Source organism: Callospermophilus lateralis, chromosome 11 (assembly GCF_048772815.1).
Source record: "Callospermophilus lateralis isolate mCalLat2 chromosome 11, mCalLat2.hap1, whole genome shotgun sequence".
Classification (NCBI taxonomy): domain Eukaryota; kingdom Metazoa; phylum Chordata; class Mammalia; order Rodentia; family Sciuridae; genus Callospermophilus; species Callospermophilus lateralis.
The window spans coordinates 107,034,392-107,060,553 of NC_135315.1; the positions used below are offsets into that span (position 1 = coordinate 107,034,392).

Below are 26,162 nucleotides of genomic sequence, written 5' to 3' on the forward strand. Positions count from 1 at the left end.
CAAATTTTGTAGATCTAAACTTCATCAAGGATGGTGTATTACTCTTTGATCAGTAACAACTTTATGTGCTATTTTTAGCCACTGTCCATTTTCACATTACCAGTTATACAAATTATGAACTAGACAGAGCTAAATTTACAACAGTATAAATAAAGCATCCAGCTTTATAATGTTTGTCATCTTTCTTGCTACCTTTATCCCCATCTCCAATCCCTGAGTTCCCACAAAATATTCTTTCCTCATAAAATACACATCACAGCATATTTTAATTAAATTTTTCGCCACCAAAAGATGAGGAATTTAGAGTAACAGCAGCTTTTACCCCAGTGCTTAGCAAAGGTTAGAGGCTTAGCACATAATAGAGGCTTAAAAAAGTAAAAACAATTCGCAGGTGTAGACAGACTAGTTGCCTTAAGACGCCAGGCAAACAAGATGTATCAAAACACTAAAAGATTGTCCTAAACCTGCATTATTTTTGGTAGCAAGGATGGAACCCAGGGCCCCATGCATGCTAGGCAAGCACTTTACCACTGAGCTACATCCCCATGCCACCTAAACCTGCTTTCATGGATACACTTGTAAAGTTAAATTACCTCACCCTCAAAAAAGCATGACCTGTTCAAGGAAATCAAGACTGGTGCACATAATCCTGATTTTATGTGTGTGTTGGGGTGGGGGGTGGGGTGGGGGGTGGATGTTAGTCCTTAATTCTGCCTCTTTCCCTTTAAGAGGAGTTGCTTTATTCAGTAATAACGTTATTTCAAATACCAAATGGTCTGCAACAACACCTCAAAAAAAGCCCAGGTCCCCGCGAAGGTGTCAGCTGGAAGAAAGGCAGAATTGAGTAAGTTCAAAAGCAACAGGCACCTTCCAGACACAGGAAGAAGGGCAGACAGAGAGGAAGCCATGCGCTATAGGCCCAGACACAGCCGTCGCATCCTCCTTGCGTCGCCATGGAAACGCGGCACCTGGCCGGCCCGGATTGGCCAGGCCCAGCGCGTGGGGCCTGCTAGGAGAGCATGTCCCCACCTCAGCTCAGCAGGTTTGAACTTGACGGGCCAGACGCGGGCTGTGTGGCTGTGGAGTGTTGCTTCTTCCCCTCCTGGCATCCTGTTCTCTGCGGACTGCAGTTCCGAGTCTGAGGCCTCCGTGGCCTCCTTCTCCGCCTTCATGACGGGTCCCTGGGGGCGGTGGCGACGTCTATCTGTTGGTCGCCACTGCCTCAGAGCTGCAGCAATTCCACCATGTCACTGTTGTCTCCCCTCAGCCACCACAGCTTCTCCTTTGACGATGAACATGGTGAAGGAGAGAATGAGGAAGATGTGGACGAAGATGCCCATGACGTAGAGACCGAGGTGTTGAGCCTAAGAGGAACAGAGTTACCGGGGCGCGCCAGGTAAACCTGAGGCTGCCCGACCTATACAACCGGTCCCAAGGTTTCTTGGACCCTTCCAAGTACCTTCAGCAAACCAAAACCATCTCCTGTCTTCCACCTTAGAGGCTGAGCAGGCGCCTGCATCCTTAAATGCAGCCCTTTCTGCAGAGAGTCCTGGGCCATTTCTTACAGATGACATGTTTTCTGATTCTTAGCTCTTTAATTGCTGCTATCTCAGTTTCCTTAAAAATGACCCGTATATAGTCTCAAACACACGAAACTGCTTCTATTTCAGGAGTTTTACGAATCCTCAGAAATCCAGATGGTGAACTGAAGAACTCTTGTCCATAATCTTAGTTCCAAAATGTGTTTTATGTAGTAGGTTGTAATAGTGTAAACAGCTGAAGCACAGATTTTAGTCCACGACAACATGCAGAGGCAGGGTTGTGTCTGATCTGAGGACAAACTTTCAGTGGAATAGTTATTGTTGTATCAAAGAATATTTGAAGCAAAGGGATTATTAAAAAACCATCATAATGTTTATTTCTACAGTGATTCAGTCAGCAAACATCTATGTTTTGCCACATATTAGTTTAGGTACTGGGGATCATAAATAAAATATTCAAGATTTTATTAAATTAAAGCCCAGCTCGGTCCACTCTTTTACATGTGATAAAACTGCATCACAGAACACAAATAAAAAGTCTGACTCAAAGGCATACACCAATTTATTAGCAGACCTGGGCCTAGTAGTGAGGTAAACTGATCAGGTTCCCTCTTATACAGCATGACTATTTTAGGGTGTATAGAAATAGAAGCAAAAGGCCTATCACTGTAATAATGTAGGTCTATTTGGGGGTAAACATCATCTTCAGAAGCCAATTTACAAGTTTCTGATCATCAAACTATATAAGGAACAATACAGGAGATCTAAAAAATGCAGACCAGAGAACCCATACTTTATGTGTGAGTGAAAAGATGGCCCCTCTCTGTATAAGGAATGAATGAATGGAATGGGGAACCATCTTAAATGACCCATACATGGTTACAAAAGTTACTCTTTTAAAGATGAGTGGTATGTTGGTGGAAATGTAAACCAGGAAGAGTAACCATGCAGGCTGTCCAGGCTGCTTGAAAAAACAAGAAAGAGGCCATCTCATATTAACCCCATAGACTCAGTGGTAAGAGTTAGGGTTTTAGGAGACCATTTTCATCTATGTTTTGTAGGGATTATTTAGGACTTAGTGGGTATTAGATATTTTTAAAATGAATTTTAAAGATGTGTGAAATACCTTCTGAACATAATTAACAGGACTAAACAAGGTGGACATAGTTTATCAGCCTGAGGAATAAATGACCATGAAAAACTGCAGCTCAACTACTGAGACCCTGCATTAGCTTCCACAAGCCAAAATGCTAATCAAATGGAACCTGTCAAGGGAGGAGCCAGACCTATCTATGTCTCACCCAAAGCCTGAATGAGCTAATAGGGCTAAGGCTGCCTAAGCACATTTCATTCCCCATGAGTCAAAAGAATGCTGAGGATGTGGGTCTAGAAAGATTGCAGAATTTGTTAGGTCTTGTGTGTGGCAAGTGTTAGATTTTTATTAGGTACTCAATAAATGTGTGTTGAATGAATTCCTGTTTCTCCTTCCTGGAGAATAGTTAGATACCATGATTATTTTCAAATGGTTCAGAAAAACTAGCACTTCTTTTCTTTTAGAAGATGACTGTGTTCCTTTAGTTGTTGTTCTGGATAGCTTGTATGGGATGAGATAAAGGAAGGCAGCCTGAGTCATAGCCCAGCCATTGTTTTGGGCTATCAGCATCCTCTGTAGAGTACAGAGAAACCAAGAGCTCTGGGATTTTATGCCTCTCTCTGCCCCTTACTAGCTACATCTGATTGTGGCATACTAGTAGAGTAAGGCTTCTTTGAGATAGACTCAGGCATTGGCTGCACATATCTATGTGCTCAGATTTGTGTGTGTGCTGGGCCTCATACATGCAAGGCAAGCATTATGCCACTCAGTTACACCCCAATCCCTCAAGATAATTTTCAGTACAAGTAGATTTATGCTTAAAAGAGGATTAACCTTCAAGTGTATTGGCTGGGATTGAGAAGATGATCAAAGATGACCTCAAGACAAGATGATGAAAAGTATTTTTCTGGAGTCTTTTATAATATGCTTTGGGCCTACTGCTTTTCTATTTAGTTCTTTTCTGTCTTTCATATAACTATATTTAGGAAAGTTATGCCTTAATAAGTTTCTTGTCATAAATAGCTAATTATGAAGCTTTTCTTTATTAGGAGTATATCTGTAGTTTATATGCTATACATTTTGAACACGTTTACTAAAAATGTTAAGGCAGGAAGTATTTAAAGTGTTATCTAAAAAAAAACTGATTTGACTAATTTCTTCTTTCAACAGTGTTTCATAATCTAGACCCTCAGTCAAGACATATTTGGTTTCCTTCCTTCCTTTTTTTTTTCCAGTCCTGGGGATTGAATCTAAGGTGCTTTAATCTACAGCCTACTAATCTACAGCCCTAAACCTTTATATTTTTCCGCCTCAAACATACAATCCTCCTATCTCAGCCTCCTACATTGCTGAGATTATAGGTCTATGCTATCACAACCAGCCATGTTCTTATTTATTTATTCATTCATTCATTCATTCATTCATTCATGTACTTTTCTTTAAGGAACTCATGGCCGGTGGCAGAGGGAGACCAGTGACAGGAAGCTCAAGGCAGTTAATCCAGAAGTTTTTAGAAAGTTTCCCAGACAATATAGTATCAGAATAAATCTTGAAGGAAGAATAGGAGTTAGTTATAGTAATAATTATAATAAATGGCACAGCATGTACTTACTGAGGGTCCAGAACTATACTAAGTGCTTCACTTCTTCATGCAGCTACTACTGTCATCTCCATTTTACAGATGAGATCTCTTTTTTAGAGAAATTTTAATATGTGCAGAAACTAGGAAGAAGCAGATAGAGATTTTATCCCCAGGCTGTTTTACTCATGAAAGTAAGCTCTTAATCTGGCCATATGTGAAGGTAGAGTAAAGGCATTTCAGTTTTAGGCAAAAGCTGAAGAGTACAACACCATAGTGTATTTACCAACCCACAGAAGTTCAACATGACTGAAATGTAGAGTCTGGATCACCCATTTATGAAAAGAAAGGCAGGAGTCAATTTATGGATGTCAGGCTAAGGAGTTTGGATTTCATCCTGTGTGCAAATGGACCCTGAAGAACTTTGAGATGAGAAGTTACATGATAAAAGGATGCATTGGTAGGGGCAAATCTGGCAGCAGGTTTAGAGAATGATTTAAAAGGGAAGGCTAGGCACTGTTTATGTTTGGAGTGCTTGAAAGGTTTGAGAAGAGAATCACTTGAGAAAATTGAAGGATGTAGAACTGATATGACTAGTGATTGTATGGGCATGAGGGAAGGGGGAATCAGACATGGAGGGCTAACGGGTGGAGTCAGATCTGGATTTCTGGATTAGGTAACTGGGTGGATGGTGGTAACATTCATTTAGGATTATAAAAGGAGTAAAATTTTTCTTAGTGGGGAAGAAAGAGGTTGATGGATGCTGGAAAATGCTTAGAATTTTTTTTCAATGGACTGAGTTCAATATCCTGGAGCAGTCTATAAAATTGTTGGAAATAAGTCTGGAACTTAAGATAGAGATCTGGCCCAGAATAGCTGATCCAGATATCACCAGCATGTAGTGATAGTTGAAGCTGAGAACAGATGAGGTCATAATGCAAGACTGAAAAGGAAAGATGTGCCTAAGAAATAATATATTAACAATGTCTCTTTTCCACTTAGAATACAAGTTCTGAAAAGACATGAATGGATGATTAAATAACATAACCCCCCCCCAAAAAAATTAGGGAAACTGAATCTATGAGGTATAAAAAGTGGTACAAAGCAGTTGTGAGGCAATTGTTTGTTAGAAGGAACAATGTTGAAGATACACATACCTGAGTCTATATAATAAACTTGCCCCTGGAGCTATGTTGGGTACTGAACAACCTTCCTATCTCTGAGTACTGTAAGTTTTCCATAAGTTTTGTGAGGCTTATGTATCCAGCCAAATCCTTCTGTTCTTTATTTACTCATATAGTTAATTTTCTGTGTACCCAGAAGAGTCAGACTGATAGAAGGTACAAAGTGGAGATGAAGACAATGATTAGAGATAACCAGATTGGAGAGTCTTGTATATTCTAAGAACTGGCAAAAGGTCATCAAACAAAATATTAAATGTTGAAGGAGAGAAGGGCCACAGCAGTTGTGGGTGTAGCTCAGTTGATACAGAGTATACTTAACATGAATGAGGCTCTGGCTTTGATTCCCAGCACTGAAAAAGAGAAGGGTATATTTTTTTTCTATAGCTTTCTATTTCAAAATAATTTCAAATTTAAAGAAAAAGAATATAAAAAACTTTTATATTCTTTTTCTTTAAATCCTTTACCCAGAATTCCTAATTATTAAATTATTTGCTTTTCATCATTCTCTCAGTATATATGTACACATTACTTTTTTTCTATTCTATATAGTGGAGGGAAAGGAAAAGGTCTGCCCCAGGATCTGATTAACATTATGTGTATATGTGTGTATGTGGTAGTGGAGCTGTAGATATAGTTCAGGAGCATGTCCAAGGCCCTGGGTTCAATGCCTGGTACCACACACACACACCTACAAAAGATTATGTGTACTAGTAGTAATTAGTGATTACTTGTATAGATAGAATTTTTATTAATAAAAAATAAAATTTTAGAAATAAATAATTTCCTCAAGTGACCTTGAGTTACATAGGTTGGGCTCAAGCTATTCCATTGGGTTTTTAAATAATTTGGTTTTTGAAGAGAGTGGCATAACTAAATGAGTAAAGTAATTCAAAATTAGATTTCCTTTTCCTGATTTTTCATTTTTTTTGCTTTATATAATTGATTCATATGTTTTTAAAATAACAGTATTGAAATTATGTTGTTAGATTTTGTTTTCATTGTATAGTTAAATGATTTTTGACTAGTAAGAGGAGTATTTCGTGTACAAGTTCTACAATATCCTTTCTTTCATAACAGTAAAGTTGAATCAGAAGATAACCAAGAAGAACAGAAACAAGTCCACTTAGGAGAAAGCAGCCTGACACCATGGGAGGTGTGGTTTGTTGGCAAAGAAAAAGAAGAACATGACCGGCTGCAACAGAAAGCTCTAGAGGTACAAGTAGACAGTATTCTTTCTATATGACAGTGAGCTCACAGAGTAGAGTTGCTGTTGTAAATTAAAATGTTAATCTTATTGTTCCTGAAAACAATGTGTGTGCATTTATTTGTATTTGTTTACTATATTAATCTTAATAAATCTAATTGTAGAAGCAGTATATTTATTAGAAGTACATTTAGAAAATATAGCTAAATATAATTAAGAAAATGAAAAGCTCTTTTAATTTCAACACCTAATAATAATCTTTGTTAAAATTATGGAATATAGCCTTCTAAACTTTCTTCTATGTAAGTTTTTTAAAAAATAAAAACAGTCATCTTAAGTATCCAAGAGGTTTGATTCCAAGACTTTCTTGGATTCCAAAATACTCAATGCTCAAGTCTTTCTATATAAAGGCATTTAACGTATATATCTCCCAATCTACTTTTAATCTTTTCTAATTACTTATATCACCTAATACAATGTGAACACTACCTAAGTAGTTATTATACTGAATTGCTCACAGCATAATGACAAGAAAACAATGTGTCCCTGCTCAGTATAGGCACAATTTTTTTGGCATATTTTCAATTTATGCTTGATTAAATCCATGGTTGCAGAACCCATGGATACAGAGGGCTGATTATATGTACAAATGTATATCTAGAGAGACATACAATAGAATTTTGCTCTTAGGTAAATTAAACTATATACTCAGGAAAAGTTCTAGGAAAGAAGAGAAAAATTGAAATAGAGACAGGAATCTATTCTACCTACCAAAGAGCATGTGCCCTGGCAAGTAAATAGATTTGTGTAACTTGCCATCACCTAAGCTCCCTATCCAGACTCACTCTCTGATTTCTTTTTATCACAGAAATGGTGAAAGATACTTCTTGTTTTTAGTGAAATAGTTTCAATCTTTTTAATCTGTTTTTTGCCTGTTATATTATTAATATATTTCCATGTTATTTTAATTTTTTTTGTACTTTTTGGAGCTGCATTGGGGATCTAACCCAAGGCTTTGTGCTTGCTAGGAAAACATGTTACCACTGAGCTATATCCCAGCCCTCATTAAATATTTTTCAACATCACTATAAAATGATTGTTTATTATTGGCTGGGGATATAGCTCATTTGGTATAGTGCTTGCCTCTCATGCACAATGCTCTGGGTTCAATCCCTAGCACCACAAAAAAAGAAAAGCAAAGAAAAGAAAAAGATTGCTTATTATTAAAATATAATTAAAATGTATTAATGTGTATTAAAATATAGTAAACTGGTACACTATGGTTGGATATTTTAGTTTATTCTAGTCTGTTAGTAACCATGTTATTATAAAAAATCATGGGAACTAAAGGTTTGCACTTTCTTTGCCCTTTATGATCTTCCTTGAAATTTTTCATATTGGTTTTGAAATTAGTTGTTATTTTTGTGATGAGTTTATACCAGGTAGGCAATCATCTGTTCAGGAGACTTGGAATGATTCAAATGATTGTGTAAATTAGTATATTCTGGCATTTCCCTTTTACATGATACTTTGTATTCTAGAATACAAATTTATTCCTGGAAATGTACACTGTGAGAGTAGTATTTATTTCCTCTTAGCAAGCACAGGGCTTGAAAAAGACTTTGTGGTTTGGTTTCAGCCAGGCTTAATAAAAGCTCTAGTTCTAGTCTTTTTACTTGCTGGATGATCTTAGCCAATTTATTTAGATTTCATACTTCAGTTTCCCCATCTGGACAAGGTGGGAAAAATAGTACCTGTCATGGGATTTTTGTGAGGATTAAATGAAACAAAGTATAAAGATGGCTGATTTGGTTTTTTATTGGTATTGGCATTTCTATCATTGCTAGTTTTAGCCTTTGGGGAAGATTTTTTAAAATTTGTTTTCATAATTAATGTTTATTTTTGAGACCCCAGTCTCTTCCCATTACCTCAACTTTAGATTTTAACATTACTAGTTCTTTTAACATTACTAGTTCCAATGTTTAGTGTGGCTTTTATTTTTCCTGCTTCTTTTTTTTCTTAGACTGCTAGAGATCAAACCCAGAGCCCTGCACATGCTAGGCCAGGGTTCTACCACTGTTCATCCGTCCTTGGGTAGTGTTTTTGAAAAATATCTGTTCACAGTGAGAAATCTAATTTTTTCATGTTGAACATAACTATAAACCTATACATAGATGTATATACATATATATTTGAAAAAGTATCTTACTTTATTCAAAACATGGTATTCTTTTTTATGAAAGTCAATTATAATCTGTTAAATTGATTTTAGACTTACAACTTGGAAAACACTGGTAGAGTAAATTAGTGGTAAAGCACAGTTCATTTGTGTTTTCTTCTAGCTACTATAGAAGTCACTTGTAAGGAGAATCACTATCAGTAAAAGGGGGAGAATAATATTTACCTCTTATTGTTATTATGAGGTCTAAATGAATATCAGGATATGGCCTACTATATATAAAGAATTCAATACGAGTTAGTTATTACATATGAAAGTATATAATAACTACTCTGAAGATTTGTTTCAAGAACAGATTAAAATAATAAATATAAAGCCCTTACCACAACCATTAAGCATATTGCAGGGTGTAATTATTTGTATGTATTAAAGTCTTTTAATGTTTTGAGTAATTTGACATTTCTTATGGCAACTTCATTACTTAACTTTGAAGCAATTTAAGACATTTTTGAATGAACCTTGCCTGTTAGTTATGCCAAGGAATTGTACCTATCAACCATAACATACGGATCATATACTCAATGTTTTGTTAGCTTATTTTGAGCTATGATGGTCTTTATATTTTATTTTTTTTGAGTGAAAAATTTATTTATTTTTTTTCTTTTAAAGAATACTGCCTAAAACTATTATAGCTTTCTGCAGAAATAATATTTAACTTCTGTCATCCAGAAAGTGTAAATTGGAGGTACTTTCATTGGAAGTAGGATCAGTTTGCTTTGCAGGATATATGAGGGACATTTGGTGTTGGGGGACTGATGATATTGGTAGAAAACAATGCAGAATTAGAAGATGGCTTATCATCATTAATTTCAGCCAAAATCTATTTGGATTTTCATGCCTTTCTCTTTATTTCCTAAGTCCTGCTTTCCCTTATTTTTCTATTCCCTAATTTGCTTACAAACCATGTCATTAAAAGGACAGATTTTTGACCATAAGGAATTGTTTATTTCAGATCCTTATAAAAGCTAAGAAGCATGAAGGCGAGAGAAGTAACTTTGCCAAGGTTTCGGTTAGTAGCAGAGCTGGAACTGGTATTAAGTTCTTTAGATTTCCAATTTATGTGCTTTTTATTAAGAAACATTCTAGAAATAAATAGATCAGACTTAGTATTTGCTTTTTAACTTATTCTTGTTTTCTTATTTTCTTCCTTTAACATTTAAAGAAAATTTTTTTTCAGTACCACGCAGAGGTACTTAACCACTGAGTCACATCTCCAGTCCTTTTTTGTAGTTTATTTAGAAACAGGGTCTCACTAAATTACTGGGGGCCTCACTAAGTTGCTGATTGCTTTGAACTAGTAATCCTCCTGCCTCAGCCTCTCAAACTGCTGGGATTACTGGCAAGTGCCACCATGCCCCACTTAAAGGAAAACTTAAAGGATAGTTGAATCAGTAAAAAGCTCATTTCATTCATGAATTTGTTTTCAGTAACAGACATTTAAATTTGTTTTAGACATCTCTGTGAGATTGAGTTTAAAAATTGTTTTAACCCTTTACAGTTACCCTATTAAAAATGTTATACATTTGTAATAATGTTGAAATGATAAACATGGTAAACACTGAAAATTAACATTGACATTATGCAAGCTAGCATATTGGTTTTGTAGGTTATTAAATATATTTACATTTTTATTATTTAAAATAATTCTTTAATTCTTCTAAGTTCTCTGTGGTCTTTGGCTAATTCTAATTTTTAACATTTGACTTAACATTTTAATGTAATCTGTTCAAAATTATAAAAATTATTTATTTTGTGACTAGTCCAGGTTCTTTTTTTCCTGTTATTTTTTAACCTCACCATTTAATCTTCAGCTATTTAATTTATCAGCCATTAAGGAAGGAATAGGGTAGGATATAGAGTTGGTGAAACTCAAAATTGTCAGTTTGTTTTTTGTTTTTGTTTTTGTTTTTGTTACCTTCAATAGTAAAAAATCATTTGAAAATAGGCAAAGTGTATTGAAATAATGATGCATGTTTAGGACCCTCTTTGGAGTTTTGTTTTCCATTACCAAATGTTTATTCTAAGGGAAAATAGCTATAATCTTGTTGAAATTCAGTGGTGTGCCAGAAGAACACACAGGGTATTTTGGAAAGAAGACTCCTGCTGTATCCTGGAGGAGGCCTGCCTCAGTGGTGAATAGATGGAGCCATTCAGCATGGGAAATTCTAAGAGTAGCTAGCCTTGGAAGAGAGGGTAGTGTATGAGAATGTGATGTATATTCTGGGTAGCCAAATACTTAAATAGACATTATAAGAATACAGTACTATTCAGGTCAGTGGTAGCATTTTCTAGCTACTTTTGGATCTTTTATTTATTATCACCTATATCAACATTAACTAAAATTTGGTATTCATAAAATAGTAATGCAACATCTTAATTTTCCCCCTTTTGAGTTACTTGAAGACTGTTAAAAAGTATATAAATATAATCAATTATGATTAATCATACACTTAAACTTTTTTTAAACAAAAATTTAGAACTGGTTTGGAAAATTTTGAATGTATAGTTGTCAGATTTATATCTAGCCTTTTACTATATGTAAATTTATACACATGTATATACACATACATACACACATGCGTATCAGCACACCCACACACACTCTGTGTTTTTCTCCTTTTACTTGTTTTCTGGCACAAGTCCAGAATGTCTTCCCCTTATAGGGTATATTGTCATAACCTTCTAGTCAATCTCCCTCAGAAATGTATTGATCATTTCAAACTCAGCCTTCAGTCTTAATAAGAGCTCTAAATCATCACTTTTGACTTTTATTCTTCATCATAGTGTTCAATTTACTGTCTTCAAAAAACCTCTTTCTATCTAAAGAGGAAATTAGTACCACACTTTAAATTAATCGTCATCCCCACCCACATCTTTCACTTCTTTTAAAGTCATCTTCTCTCACTATTTTAAGAAACTGCTCATTTCTGACTATCCTGGTTCAAACCATTTCTCTTTGTCTTCCCTTTTTGTTCTTTTCTCCAAACTCCTTTTTTAATACCCAGTAACTCACAGTGTAGCACTTTATTCTTTGGTATATATTGAAAAGATTAGATGAGAGACTTCTAAAATTTCATCTTTCTCTGTGTGTGTGTGTGTGTGTGTGTGTGTGTGTGTGTACATGCACAGTTCTTGTTAGATCAATAGCAGGCACTCAATTAGAGTGTATTGAGTGAGTAATGAAGGAATAACAGCTATGAGCTAGTGAAGAATCCTATCAAGGTGGATATTTGTTTTGTGGGATATGGTATTTCAAGGTTTGAAGATTTTCTAAGTGAGACAGGGCAACTATTTTCTTTGCAGTGGAATTTTAAGATCAGAAGTCATAGTAAACAAGTATCTTTTGATTAGTCATTCTAAAATGCAAAAAAATATGTTCTTGGTGTAAAGTTTTATCTTCATTTAAGACCCTGGAATTAACCTGAGAGTTGGAAAATTGCCCATGGAGGTAAGTATTTGGAGAGAAAGGAAAGATGGGAAGGAGAAAGGGAGAACAATGGAAGATTCATAAATGTATCTGATTATTAGTATCTAAGGAAGAAAGAAAACTAACCAGTAATTATGATTGTAGAGTCCTAGAGAAGTCTAGTTTGAATAGCTTTCTCAACTAAAGCCATAATTTAGTTGATGAGTGACAGAGTGGTAGCATTCAACTTGTAGTTTTATTTGGCCGTACCTTCCACATTCTTTCTTCTAAGGAAATGCCCAGACGTGTAGATTCTGGTGACAGCAAGACAGTTAAATAATCTGAGGTATGAATTTGGTTTTGTTTTATATCCCAGTAGCTATAAAATCTGTGAAGAAAACTGATTCTTTTTTTCTCTAAGGAAAACTGAATACCTTCTTTAGATTTCTTCTTGGGTGTAACTCTGATTTAAAATTTTAATTTAGGGATTACTTAATTCCTATTCTGTAGCTTCAGTAAGAATCTTGAACCTTTTTATAACAGTAAAAAAAAGTTGCAATTCTCTTGAGCCACTGCCAATAGCTTACAGTGGTGCCAAAATTTATGTATGGGAAAGTTGATTTCAATGAGGGTAATTTAGCTGAAATTTAGTCTAAGAAACTAGTGTTTTGCTGCCAAGCAATTATTTGCATTTCTAAAAAATGACTTATATTTTTACCAATGCTTTCTTTCATTGTAGACTAGTTACTTAAGTAAGTTATTATCAGTAGTGGTATATATTGTATAATGGAAACTATATTCTTGTTTAATTTGGTTAAGCTCAACCTTTTTTAAAATATGTGATTTGGGAACTTCCCTTAAACATTGCCTTTTGTTTAAATGAAATCCACAGGAATTAAATCAACAACTAGAAAAAAGAAAAAAATGGAAGAATGTGAAAAAAAAGATAATTGCTGAAGAAAAGCACAAGGAATGGGTTCAGAAAAAGAATGAACAGGTTAAAAGGAAAAAAATGCATACACAAATCCTAACATCTCTTTTCAAAGTCTTTCTTCCAATTAGTCCTTAGCTATATTTTTCTTATATTTCTCTTTGGTTCTTTCTCTTTTGGGGTTTTGCTTTTGTTTTTTACCCCTACCCTCATGAATATTTATCAAGTCTCTTGTCTTCTGCCCTTTGCCCTTTACTCTTCTTTTGTTTTTGGTACTAAGGATTGATCCCAGGCATGCTTTACCACTGAACTACATCTCTGCCCTTTTTATTTTGTTTTGAAACAGGGTCTCACTAAGTTGCTGAGACTGTCTCTAACTTGCCATCCTCCTGCCTTAGTCCCCTTGAGTCACTGGGATTAAAGGCATGCACTACAGAGCCTGGATGCCCTCTAATTTTATTCTTTTCTGTCCCTGTGAACTCTACTAGTGTCTGCCTGAATTCAGCAATTCTAAATATTTTAAAAATATTTTTAGTTGTATATGGACACAATATCTTTATTGTATTTATTTATTTTTATGTGGTGCTGATGATGGAACCCAGCACCTCACATGTGCTAGGCAAGTGCTCTACCCCTGAGCTACAATGCCAGCCCCACCAAGTATGAATCTTTAGACTTGAATTTTTTGAGTCTTGGATTTCTATCCATTAGATCATCAGGAAACTCCAAATGTGTACACCTAAAAAAAATACCTTTGCTCCATTCCTCTTCATAGACTTTTTCCTATTATTCCTTTATTTCTATTACTTCTACTGTGTCTTCAGCCACTTAATAATAATAATTATTATGTTGCTCCAAAACATCCCTTTCTTTACTATATATAATTGCTGCTTCTATTTTATTATCTGAATGGTCTCATTACTTCCTTCAACTTTATTGTTTACTTCTTCACACTAGGATATAAGTTCTTATAAGATCAGGAATTTTGCTTCTTTTTTTCAGTTATCCAACAGCTTATTCATTACCACACATTAGAGGTACCCAGGAATATTTGTTAAATGAATAAACCCTTCCTGTATGTCTCTGCAAGATTAATCTTTGCTGCATAGATCTGACTGTCATTCCTTATGTCTATTTTTTTTTATGTTCCACACCTGTACTGTCTTCTGACTGAGATTTTACCAACTCTAGACTGACTGGTTAAAGTGTCTCCACTCTATTCCCTGAGCCAAAGTAGCATTTCAGCCATGTCTACCATCTGTTTTCTCTTTATTCTATGCTTATTCTTTTTACTGAGATTATTTAGGGAGCTCACACAAGATAATCACAGCCGCCCCCAATCTTCTTGGAGTATTAGTTTTACTGGAAATGTTTTGAGAGGAAAATGTTATATTTTTATAGTAAAGCAAACATAGGTATATAAAGAAGTAGACTGTAAGTTTTATTTTTATTTTATTTTTCAAAGTGTTCATGATCAAACCCAGGGCCTTGCATATACTAAGAGAGCACTAAATTTTTTACATTATTTTAAAGATACAAATAAATTTCCTAGAAATCTTGAGCTTTTGGCTGTACTTCCCAGGCCTCAAGAGTATGTATTCTTGAGAAATTTTGAGAATACTTATCTTTTTACTATTTTTTATTTCCTAATTTTTACATATGGTATTTTATCAGGATGGAATCTCATCATATCCTCTGTTCTACTTTTCAATTTGTCATCTAACTCAGATTACTTTCTATATACAGATTGGCTGTTCACATGTTAGAGATTCTTCCCTGTGAATCTTTGTTCAATTTATATTAACTTTAATAGCACTTTATCATATGGTGCTTTGTATTTTCTATATGTTTTATAAAAAACGAAAAAAAATGGCTGTTTTGTATTATGTACATCCCTTTGCTTTCCTTGTAATTTTAAGATCCTTAAGATCAAGAATTCTTTTTTATATTATTTTTTATCCATTACAAGGTTTATAATCCTTTGTATATAGTAAGCTTTTGTTAATTGAATGAGTGAATGAATTTTCTTTTTTCTTTTTTTTTTGCAGTGCTGGGGATCAAACCTAGGGTTTCACTCATGCTGGGTTTTACCACTGAGCTATATTCCTATTCTTCCTTTCAATTTTTGTTGTTGTTGTTGTTGTTGTTGTTGTTGTTATTATTATTATTATTATTATTACTTTTTAATTTATGGTGCTAATTGAACCCATGGCCTTAAGCATGTTAGGCTAGCATGCAACCATTGAGCTATCCTTCATATCCCTACTTTCAATTTTAATACATTCTAATGTTGGATCACACATTAGAATTTTTTTAAAGGTCTTTATTTTGTTTATTAATTTTTATATGGTGCTGAGGATCGAACCCAGTGCCTCACATGTACAAGGCAAGTTCTCTGCCACTGAGCCACAACCCCAGCCTGATACATTAGAAATTTTAAAATAACTGGGCATAGTGGCACATGCCTGTTGACTCCAAGTACTTTAGAAGCTGAGATGGGAGAATCACAAAGTTGAGGCCAGTCTGGAGAATTTTCTGAGACCCTGACTCAAAATGAAATGAAAAAAGGTCTAGGATAGGGTGTAGCTCTGTGATAGACTGCTTATCTAGCATGCATGAGGGCTTGAGTGGAATCCCTAATACTGCCCCCCAACCTCCATTTAAAAAAATACTCTGCTATCACTTTGTTTTATATTGTGATTCTGTATGTTTCAAATTGATTTTATTATTAAAATATAACTATGAATTTAGATAAATTCTCAAATTATAGGACAAGGATTTAAATTTTTAATTATAGCTTTTGTCCTTACCTATTGTTGAATGTGATGCCAAGTGATATTATTATGAGTATCAAATAATTTCAGTAAGTTGAAGATAACATAATCTTCATCATCCAGGCATTAGAAGAAGGAAATTGGTTAGAGAGGTGTGTGTGTGTGTGTGTGTGTGTGTGTGTGTGTGTGTGTATTATAACCATAAAAGTATTCAATCCTTACTTAGATTGTGTTTGTTTAGAAATCAATTACTATGGATTGTGTTTGTTTACTTCATCCCCAAAAGAGTACTTTGAATAAATGTCACAATCAAAATAAGTCTATATGACCATTACAAAATTTTGGTTGACACATTTTTGAAGTTTATATAAAAATAGTTCTCCATGTATGGTGTGCTCTCTCCTCAAGAAGCTTCTCTTACCTTCTAACTTCATTAAGCTAATTTTACCATGCCAATCAAACATAATCGTTGTTTTTTCTAAGAATGTAAGATGCTGCTGAGGAATATCTGATATATATTCACTGTTTTAGTTAGTGGTAGTAGACCTCATCCAATTATTTTTGAGGTAAAAATTCTTTTGGAGTAAGTGGCTTGCCATGACATAAATCACTAATTATTGAAAGCAAGATTCCATAAGGTAGAAAATGATTCAGATATGAACCCTGAAAAATTAATTTACCTATTCTGCAGCATTCTTGTGCATGTTAAAAAATAATTGATCCCTCTTTTTTTTCTTAAAAACTATCAGATATCTTATTCAGCCTTAGTTACATTTACTTGTATTTGTAAAGACTGCTCTCCTGGTTCTTCTCTTCCTGTCTGCCATCTAGCTTTCTGTTTAAATTTCATGGTGTGTGGTCCTGTGCTGCCTACAGCTTCATTTTAGTTTTATCTTGGGCTGCTATTTTCTCTAAATCATTTTCACTGTGTTTTATCAAAAAATCAGACAAAAGAATTTATGTACACATTAGTAAGATTGCTTTCTTCTAATATGACTGTAAATTGTGAAATTCTTTTAAAACAAATATCTTATCTCATTGAGTACACTTAATATTTGTGTTGCTATGCTAAATTATTTTCCAGATTAATGTTTTTACACATTAATACGAATTTTGAAAAAGACCTCTACTTTCAATGTTTTAAAAAGTTATTTAAAAATAAAATTGTTTTTAATTCTCAAAGCACACTGATATTTTATTTGAAAGACTTAATTCAAATCAACAAGGTGTATGATTGATAACACTGTTATCAGTGTATCATTCATGATTTCAACAAATGTTTACTTAGCTTTTTCTATGTGCCAAGTAGGCCCTATTAGAAGAATTAAAATAGAAAGTCAAAAACTTTAAGTATCCAGTTGTTAATTTCTTTTACTTGTAAGAAACAAAGGTTCTTTCAGGGCACCATTTTAGAAAAGAATGATTAATTATTGTCCTCTGTGATATAGAACCAGTGTGCTAGAAATTCCGAAACCACTTAATGGCAGACTGCTTTCTCAGAAGCAGTGACTATTATGACTGCCTGCTGTGCAATAAAATACACCTATTTTAAGTTTATGAGTTTGACAGATGTGCATACCTGTATGATTAATAAGCACCACAGTCAAGAATACAAAATTTTCATCACTCCGGAAATTTCCCTTCACATCCAACCCCCATTCCCCTTCCCATAGCCAGCCACAGCTCCAAATATCTTGGTAATCTTTCTATTCTGTACATAAGATTGTACTGTCTATACTTTCTTAAAAGCAGAATGAAAGAATGTGTTGGACTTCTTTGTGTTGGACTTTTTTTGTTTTTAAATATATCCTGATATTTCATATATTGTTGATTCATTTTTATTGATGAGTAGTCTCCCATGGAATAGCACAAATTGTTTATCCATTCACTAGTTGATGGTCAGTGGATTGTTTTCCATTAGGAGATATTATGAATAAAATTCCATGACCATTTATATACAAGTCTTTTTTGGACATTTGTTTTCATTTGTTTTGGGTAAATGTTTAGGAGCTGAATTGCTGGGCTATGTGGTAAGAATGTGTTTATGAGAAATAGCCAAAGTATTTTCTCAGGTGCTTATACCAATATATATTCCCATGACTATTTATAAAAGTTCCAGATATTTTACATCTTTGGCAAACCTTATAATGTCAGTCTTTCATTTTTGTTCTTCCAGTGTATGGGTAGTATATGCCATTGTTTTAATATTCATTTCCATGAGATCTAATGCTGTTTCACATCTTTTTATAAGCTCATTGTATTAGTCTTTCAGGGATGCCATAACCAAATACCACAGACTTTGGTGGTTTAAACAACAGAAAATTTTCTCACATCCCAGTGTCTGCAGGTTTGGACTCTATTTAGGCCTCTGGCCTGCAGATGGCTTGTCTTCTGGCTTTTTCTCTGTGCACACATATCTTTGGTGTATTTTCCTCTTTAAAGGACTTCAGTCTTATTGGATTAAGACCTCATTTAAGTTTGATTTGCTCTTGGAAGGTTTTATCTCCTCACACTGGGAGATAGGCCTTCAACATAGGAGGTGAAGGGACATAATTTAGTTTATTATACTTGTTGACCATGGTAGGCAGCATTCTACAACTGAGCTACATTTGTTGTTAGCTTCTTTTGGACTTGTTTTGTGTCAGTTTAAGTCTTTTGCCCATTTTTTTGAAGGGGTTACATGACTTCTTATTAAGATATAAGAATTTGTAAGAATTCACGGTTGAGTAAAACTTAGTGGCAGAGAGCATGCTTAGCAGGCTCTGGGTTCAGTCCTCAACAAGTCTCCTTTCTCCGTCAAAAGACATGTAGGAATTATTCTTTCTTTTCTTTTCTTTCTATCTTTCTTTCTTTCTTTTTTTGAGATGGGGATCTTGGTGACATCACTTTTTTACCCCAGTTGACGTCAAATTCCTGGGCTTGTCAGGTGATCCTCTTGTCTGAGTCTCCCAAGTAGCTGGGAATATAGGTACATGTGACACTGGGTGAATTTTGTACATTTCTCTTCAATTTTTCTTTTCTTTTTTTAATGTGGTTCTGGAGATTGAACTCAGGGCCTCACTCAGGCTACTCTAGCACCTATCAATGAGCTAATCCCCAGTCTTTGAATTCTTTATATATTCAGACCACAAGTCCAATGTCAGATAAATGCATTGCAAATTTTTTCTCCCATTTATTTTTTTCTTCCTTTTTTTGCCAAGGACTAAATCCAGGGATGTTTAACTACTGAGTCACATCTCCAGCCAGTTTTTTTTTTTTATTTTTTGTTTTGAGACAGTTTCTTACTAAGTGGTGTAGGAGGGCCTTGCTAAGTTGCTGAGGCTGACTTTGAAATTGAAATCCTCCTGCCTCAGTCTGCTGAGTCATTGGGATTACAGGTGTGTGCCATCACTCATGGCCCATTTAATTTTTCTAAATACTATGTTTTAAAGAGCAAAATGATCTTCCTTCCTTCCTTCCTTCCTTCCTTCCTTCCTTCCTTCCTTCCTTCCTTCCCTCCTTCCTTCCCTGGGGATTTAACCCATGTAGTCTTTACCACTTAGATATATCCCCATCCTTTTTTTTGAGACACAATCTTGCTAAATTGTGTAGGGCCTCCCTAAGTTGCTGAGGCTGGCCTTGAACTTGTGATCCTCCTGCTTCAACCTCCCTATTCACTGGGATTATAGGCATGCACCTCTGTGCCCAACTTAAAGAATACAAGTTTTAAATTTTGACAATATTTCATATTTCAATTTTTTCCTTTTATGGTTATGGTTTGTATGTCTTTATTTAAGAAACATGGTGTAATTCAAGAGTATAAAATATTTATTGTTTTCTTCTAGAAGTTATAACTTCAGCTTTACCTGTATGTTTATTTTGAGTTCATTTTAATATCTTGTTGAGTTAAAGGTTGGGGTTCATTCATTTGCATACATATATTCAATTGTTCCACTGTTAATTGAATAGATAATCCTTTCCCTTTCAAATTACCTTGGCACTTTGTTTAAAATCAATTGAACACACACACAGACACAAACACACACACACACACACACACACACACACACACACACACACACACATAGATCTATTTCTGAATTCTATTCTCTTCTATTGATTTTATATCCTGTGTCAGCAGTAATAACTTATTACTACACCTCTATAATTATTGAACTTATAGTTTTTAAAAAATAGACATATAAATCAACTTTTGTCTTCTTTTCCAAACTTATTTTAGTTCCTTTGCACCTTTCTATATGTAATTCAGCATCTGATTATCAGATTTGCTAATTATGCCTGCTTGAATAGTGCCTGGCACTATTGGGATTTTGTTAAATGTGTAGTTCGTTTTGGAGAAAATGGCTTTTAGTAATATCAAGTTTAAAATTTATGAATATGTTTTTTTCCATTTATTTGTCTTATTTCTCCTCAGTTTTATTTAGTTTTTGATGGTATTATGCCTCATTTGTACATGTATTTCTAATTATTTCACATTTTGGGCTATAGAGCAGTTATCTTGCCTTGTTTCTGATATTATCTTGAATCATAAAATTAATTTGTATAGTCATTTGGTATTATTTCTTTCTTAAATGTACATTGCAAACTACCAATGAAGCTATCAGAAGCTAGAGTACTTTGTGGTAAATTTTTAAATTTTGATTTTTTTTAATAATAAATGGTTATCCAGATACTATTTCTTCTTAAATTAATTTTGAGAAGTAGTATGTTTTAAAAAGTTTTGACATTTCGCTTTGGTTTAAATTTTTTGGCATAACATTATTTTTAGCATTCCTCCATTTTGAAGTCTTTGTGGTCTATAGTGATCTACTACTTACTGTGTGATCTTAGACAAATTACTTACCCTCTTGTGCCTTCCTTTCCTCCTTTGTAAATAGGATAATAATAGTACCTACCTCATACTGGGATTGTAAGAATTAACTGATGGTCCATATGTATAATAAAGTACATAGAGTAGTGCGAGGTATAGATACCAATGAAGTGTTAGTTTCTGTCATTAAAAACATTGTAGGGACTGGATGATTTCTTGTTGGTGAGGTTAGGCAGGAGAGTCATAAATCACACAGATTAAGAGAGATATATTCCAAGACCATTTTCAGTTTGTAGATTTTCTGTCAGTGAGGAGTAATTAAAACCCATTATTGTTCCATTGGCTTTTGAGGTTTTGTTATGAAAGAATTCCTTTTCACAACTATTGACTGCAGAGCAAGAAAGATATAAATCAACTTGAGGAATGGTACAAGCCCTGATTTTCAAGACTTGCTTGTGCTGCTCAGCACTGAACAGGACATGTATTATATGTAACTGATGTTTATTAATTGGGTGTTAATTTATAATACAGTATTTTACAAGATACTTTCAGGGAAGGAATTTCTCTTTTGGGATCATCTCTCTTTGCTCCATGAAAACTTACATGTATATATATATTTATATATATATACATATATACATATTTGTATTCCATATTCCTTTTATACCTTTCAGGTTAATTTCTAAAAGTTTGATAAAGAGAAATCTCCATGTCATTATTTATTTAAAATTTAACTACAGGTGGTAGGTTATCATTTGAGTAAGGAGAAGAAAAGCATTGAGTTATATTTTATGTCAAAAATTATTTTTTTTTCTGAAAAGGGCCAGATCTTAAACATCTCAGGTTTTCTGCTCATGCAGTCTCTACGGCAACTATTCAACTTTGCTATTGTAGAATAAAAGAAACCATATGCAAATATATAAGCAAAATTAGTTGGCCGTACTTACATAGAATGTTGTTTACAAATACAGATGGCCTGTGGGCCGAATTTGACATTTAGCCTTGTTTGCAAATCTCTGATCGCTATAAAACAGTATACCTAAATATTTGCCCAATTATGTTCTTATATGCAATCTTCAGCAGGCATTATTCACTTAAATTCTATAACACACTTTTGGTGAATACTTATCCAAGTATTTGTATTGACAAATTGTCTATCTAGGAAATGTGCATATATATGAGGGTAAACATCCATTAAAAATACTAGGATTCAGCAGTCTAACAGATAGAAATATTTATTCACTTATTTATTTAAAGAATATTTATTGAGAACCTGTTATTTACTCAGTACTATCCCAGTTGCAGGTATATGTTGGTGAGCAAGATCTTTGTCAGTGTCCTAATGAAACTTACAGCCAAGCAGTAACTATCTGTTATTGACATTGAACAGGTAATTGCAGTATGTTATATATTCTCATAAACCGCATTGTGCCAACCACTGTTACACCACTTATTTTAAGAATAATAGAAGTTTAGAAAATTATTGCATATAACAATCCTTCCTTATGTGAGAATAATTACAGGTATTTCAATTAAAATTTCTATTTTTATTTAAGAAAAGGAAAGAAAGAGAACAAAAAATGAATAAAGAAATGGAGAAGAAAGCAGCAAAAGAACTAGAGAAAGAACATTTGCAAGAAAAAGCAAAAAAAAAATATCAAGAATGTTTAAAGAAAAAAATTGCTGAAGAATGTGAGAAGAAGAAGAAAGAAAAGGTATTTTTATTAAAGTATCCAGTTAGAATATGTTTTTGGTGTTCATAGGTGCCAACTATATTTTAGAAAAAGTATAAGATTAGAAAATTGACCGTATCATAGCATAAAGATATGAAACTATCCTTACTTATATTATGCTGTCTTTAAGCTTCAAAATGAATATGTATTTTTGGTTTCCTTACATTGAGTAATTTCAATAAGCTTATATATTTTTCAGTCATATTCAAAATTGTTGTTAGTTGTTTTAAATATTTTTTCAATATACTTTTATCTAGTCATATTACTGTATAATAAATTACTTTAAAAAGAAGGTGGATTCCTTTTTCTTGGGTTTGATATCTTATTGTTTAGAGGAAGACACATTAATATCACATCCCTGATCATGTTCAATTTTACTCCCAAATTACAGAAATATAATTCAATATTATGGCCAGTAAGCCATTGAGAGAGGAAACAGCTGGGAGAAAAGACTCAGTAGAATTTGAATGGAAAGTTTAGTTATAGAATATCCTTGGGAATGCTTTGGTCTTGTCATTTTAAGGAAAAAGAAAAACAATGGCAAGCTGAATTGCAAGAGAAAAAGGAAATAGCAGATAAAAGTTTAAGGAATGGTTGGAAAATGCAAAAAGTAAACCTTGTCCAGCTGTAAAGAGCTATGGGTATGCCAATGGAAAACTTACAGGTTAGTTTTAATGTTATGTGGCTTACGTAAGTATGGTTTGCAAAAGCAAATTTTATACATTTTGTTTCTTTTTCACAGAAATAGAAACATAAAATTTATTTTTCTTTCAAATTACTATCTTTTAGAAAATTATACTATGTTGGTAGGAATTTATTCATTCTCCATAAATGATATATAGAGGTAATGGTTGTAGAACTTCAAACTTACACTTTTAAGCAATGATTTCTAACATTTGGAAATAAGTTAAATTCTCAGGAATGGAATTGTAGTTCAGTCACAGAGAATGTTCTTAGCATGCATACAGCCCTGCGTTCAATTGTTAGCATCCCTGGTAGTGCTCTCACATTCTTGGATGAAAAAGCCTTACTCAGGATGTTTTTAATGGTTCATCTTGCCTACCCTTTTTCTAACCTTCTCTAAGGCAGAGCTTCCAGTGTCTTTGGCACATTATTTTTACAGGGTGGGTTATAAATAGCACATGATCAAACAAAACCAATTGGCCTTTAGGCTTGGTCTGATGATAAATGGCATTGCATATTTTTCGTTGTGTTTTATGTTGAAAGCTCATACCTTGATGACAGCTGCCTTCGCTTGTTTAAATGATTTATTTTTAAAAATACTCCCATTCTCTTTTGTTCACACAGTGGAACATATTCCAGACTTTGTTTTGACCATCTTGGTGAAGTGTGTGTTGACATATTATGCAGTCAAAGTGGGCTGCCAGGGTCTGAAAGAAACATTCCTTCTGTCAGGATTAGACCTCTCTTATATGTCATAGGGGTCATCCATTATATCCATTAATCCATTTTAGCTACTGAGGATGGCTTCTTTGTTCTCCTTCTCCTCCTCCTCCTACCCCAACCTTCCTCCCTGCCACCCTCCCTTTCTTTCTTTCTCTCTTGCTTAAAAAAAGGGCAATAAGCAATGATTTTGACCTACTGATTAGATAGTAAAGCTAAGACTTTAGGTGGGAATATACATATTGACTAGAAATTAATTGCTAAAACAATGGACTATTTTATTAAATTACTTTGCTTTTTGAATGAGTTTAATTATTTTTTATTTGATTGGTTCTCTTTAGTCATACATGCTTGTAGAATTCATTTTGATATAACTAAACAAATATGGGACATACCATTCTTATGGATGTACATAATGGTGCAATTATATACATCATATGAAAATTATTTTAAATTCATTTCACTCTATTTTTTTCCTATCCCCATCCCTTCCCTTCATTCTAATAAGCAACATATTTGGCTGCATGCTGTACTTCTGTTAAGTCTTTATTCTTTATCCTATCATTTTTATAAATTATGAAATAAAGGAATTTGTGTGCCTATAATGACCAAAGGATTTGAAGATAATTTACAGAATGTTCTTCCTTCACATAGTTATTATTGTCAGGCATCACAATTTTTAAACAGTATGTTCATCAAAAGATGCTCTCTCTAATTAGTAATAAAATTTCACTGATTCTGTGAAATCTTATTAACTTGAATAACAATAAATCAAAATTCCCTTGTTCTAAAAAATCTGATTCACTTTAACTGTATAAGCAAAATAAATTTTCTGTAAATTTTAGTCTCTGACAAGGGGAAACTAGTTCACAAATAAGTCATTTCCTAGACAGGGTTAAGAAAATGAAGGTTTTATTCAATATTATGGTTCTGAAATTAATTCCATATTAAAAACTTTGCAGGTGTTATTATTTGCATTGATTTTAACAATATTATTTGGGTTCTCAGCATTATTTTTTGTATATGTTTTAACTATTTTTTGGCTTCTCAGAATTATCTTTTACTACATTGCTATATTTGAAAGTGTTAGATTTTTAAAAGTATTCAGATTAGCTTGGTGTGTCAGTGATAGTTTGCCTTTTTGACAGTTTAATATTTTCTAGGAATTTTAAAATAAGTAATTATTGTCAAGAAGTTTAGTTGTTTTGTTTTGTTCTGATTTTTCAGTGATTGTAGGTTTTTACAGTGGAACTTCCTATCCAGAACCAGCCTTTTGTAATTCAATTCCATGGAAACCAATTCATATGCCACCTCCCAAAGAAGCTAAGGATCTATCAGGAAAGAAAAATACAAGACCTGTGATAGGTCAGCCACACAGGTAATCTCTGGTAATTCATAAAGCCAGAAGCAATCTCTGCCTGGGAACTCTGTGCAAAATGGAAAGATAGTATATGTGGAAAATACTATGCTTTTACCTAAAGCTACTTAATTTTGAAATCAAAAAGATTTTTTACCTCTCAATCAGCAAGTTAGTACTTGATGTGATTATTTTTGTATTTTATATAGAGTCTAAATGATTAATTGAGAAAGGTATTTTTTACATTTTGATTTTTCTTCTAAGATTGATCTTGGCATATTGTTTTGCATGATAAATCTAACAATTTTGCTTATGTTTAGCTTATATTAAAACCACACTGTAATACCCATAAAACCAAAAATTTTTCCTATATTATTTCATACTCTATATTGTTTGCTGATGTTTATGTTCAAGAACATAACATTAAGATTAATTTGTCTAAATATGCATTTCTAAACTGCATGCTTTATTAAATGGGTTACAAACCAAGAATAATCAAAACAGTCTTTATTGATGTCTTTTAGTATACTTTTTCCATTTTTGATATTTTAAAAATAACTGAGTAAAAGTTTATTTTGTTACAGATATAAGAGTTGGGACTTCCAAAGGAAAATCTAAACACATTGTTTTATGCTCTGTGTCTTAGATTGATGTGTCATAATCTTGAGACCTTAGTAATATTGTGCTTTATTTTGTAAAAATAATTATACATTAATTGTACTTCTTTGTTAGCTTTGAAATTGGGATTGTCATTGCAATATTTTTTAATATTGAAAGGTTAATTGTCAAGTTTATGTTGCTGAGGTTAAAATCACAGATCTTATTCATAAACACATTTTAAGGATAAAAGTTGAAATGATTACTAAAATAGCACACAATTTTTATTAAATTTTATTAAATATGCTTT

At 33.5% G+C, this 26,162-nt stretch overlaps 1 pseudogene; it reads left to right on the forward strand.

Moving 5' to 3' along the window:
* The first annotated feature begins 771 nt into the window (after positions 1 to 771).
* On the forward strand, positions 772 to 25,346 carry LOC143410745 (coiled-coil domain-containing protein 34-like; annotated as a pseudogene).
* Positions 25,347 to 26,162: the final 816 nt, after the last annotated feature.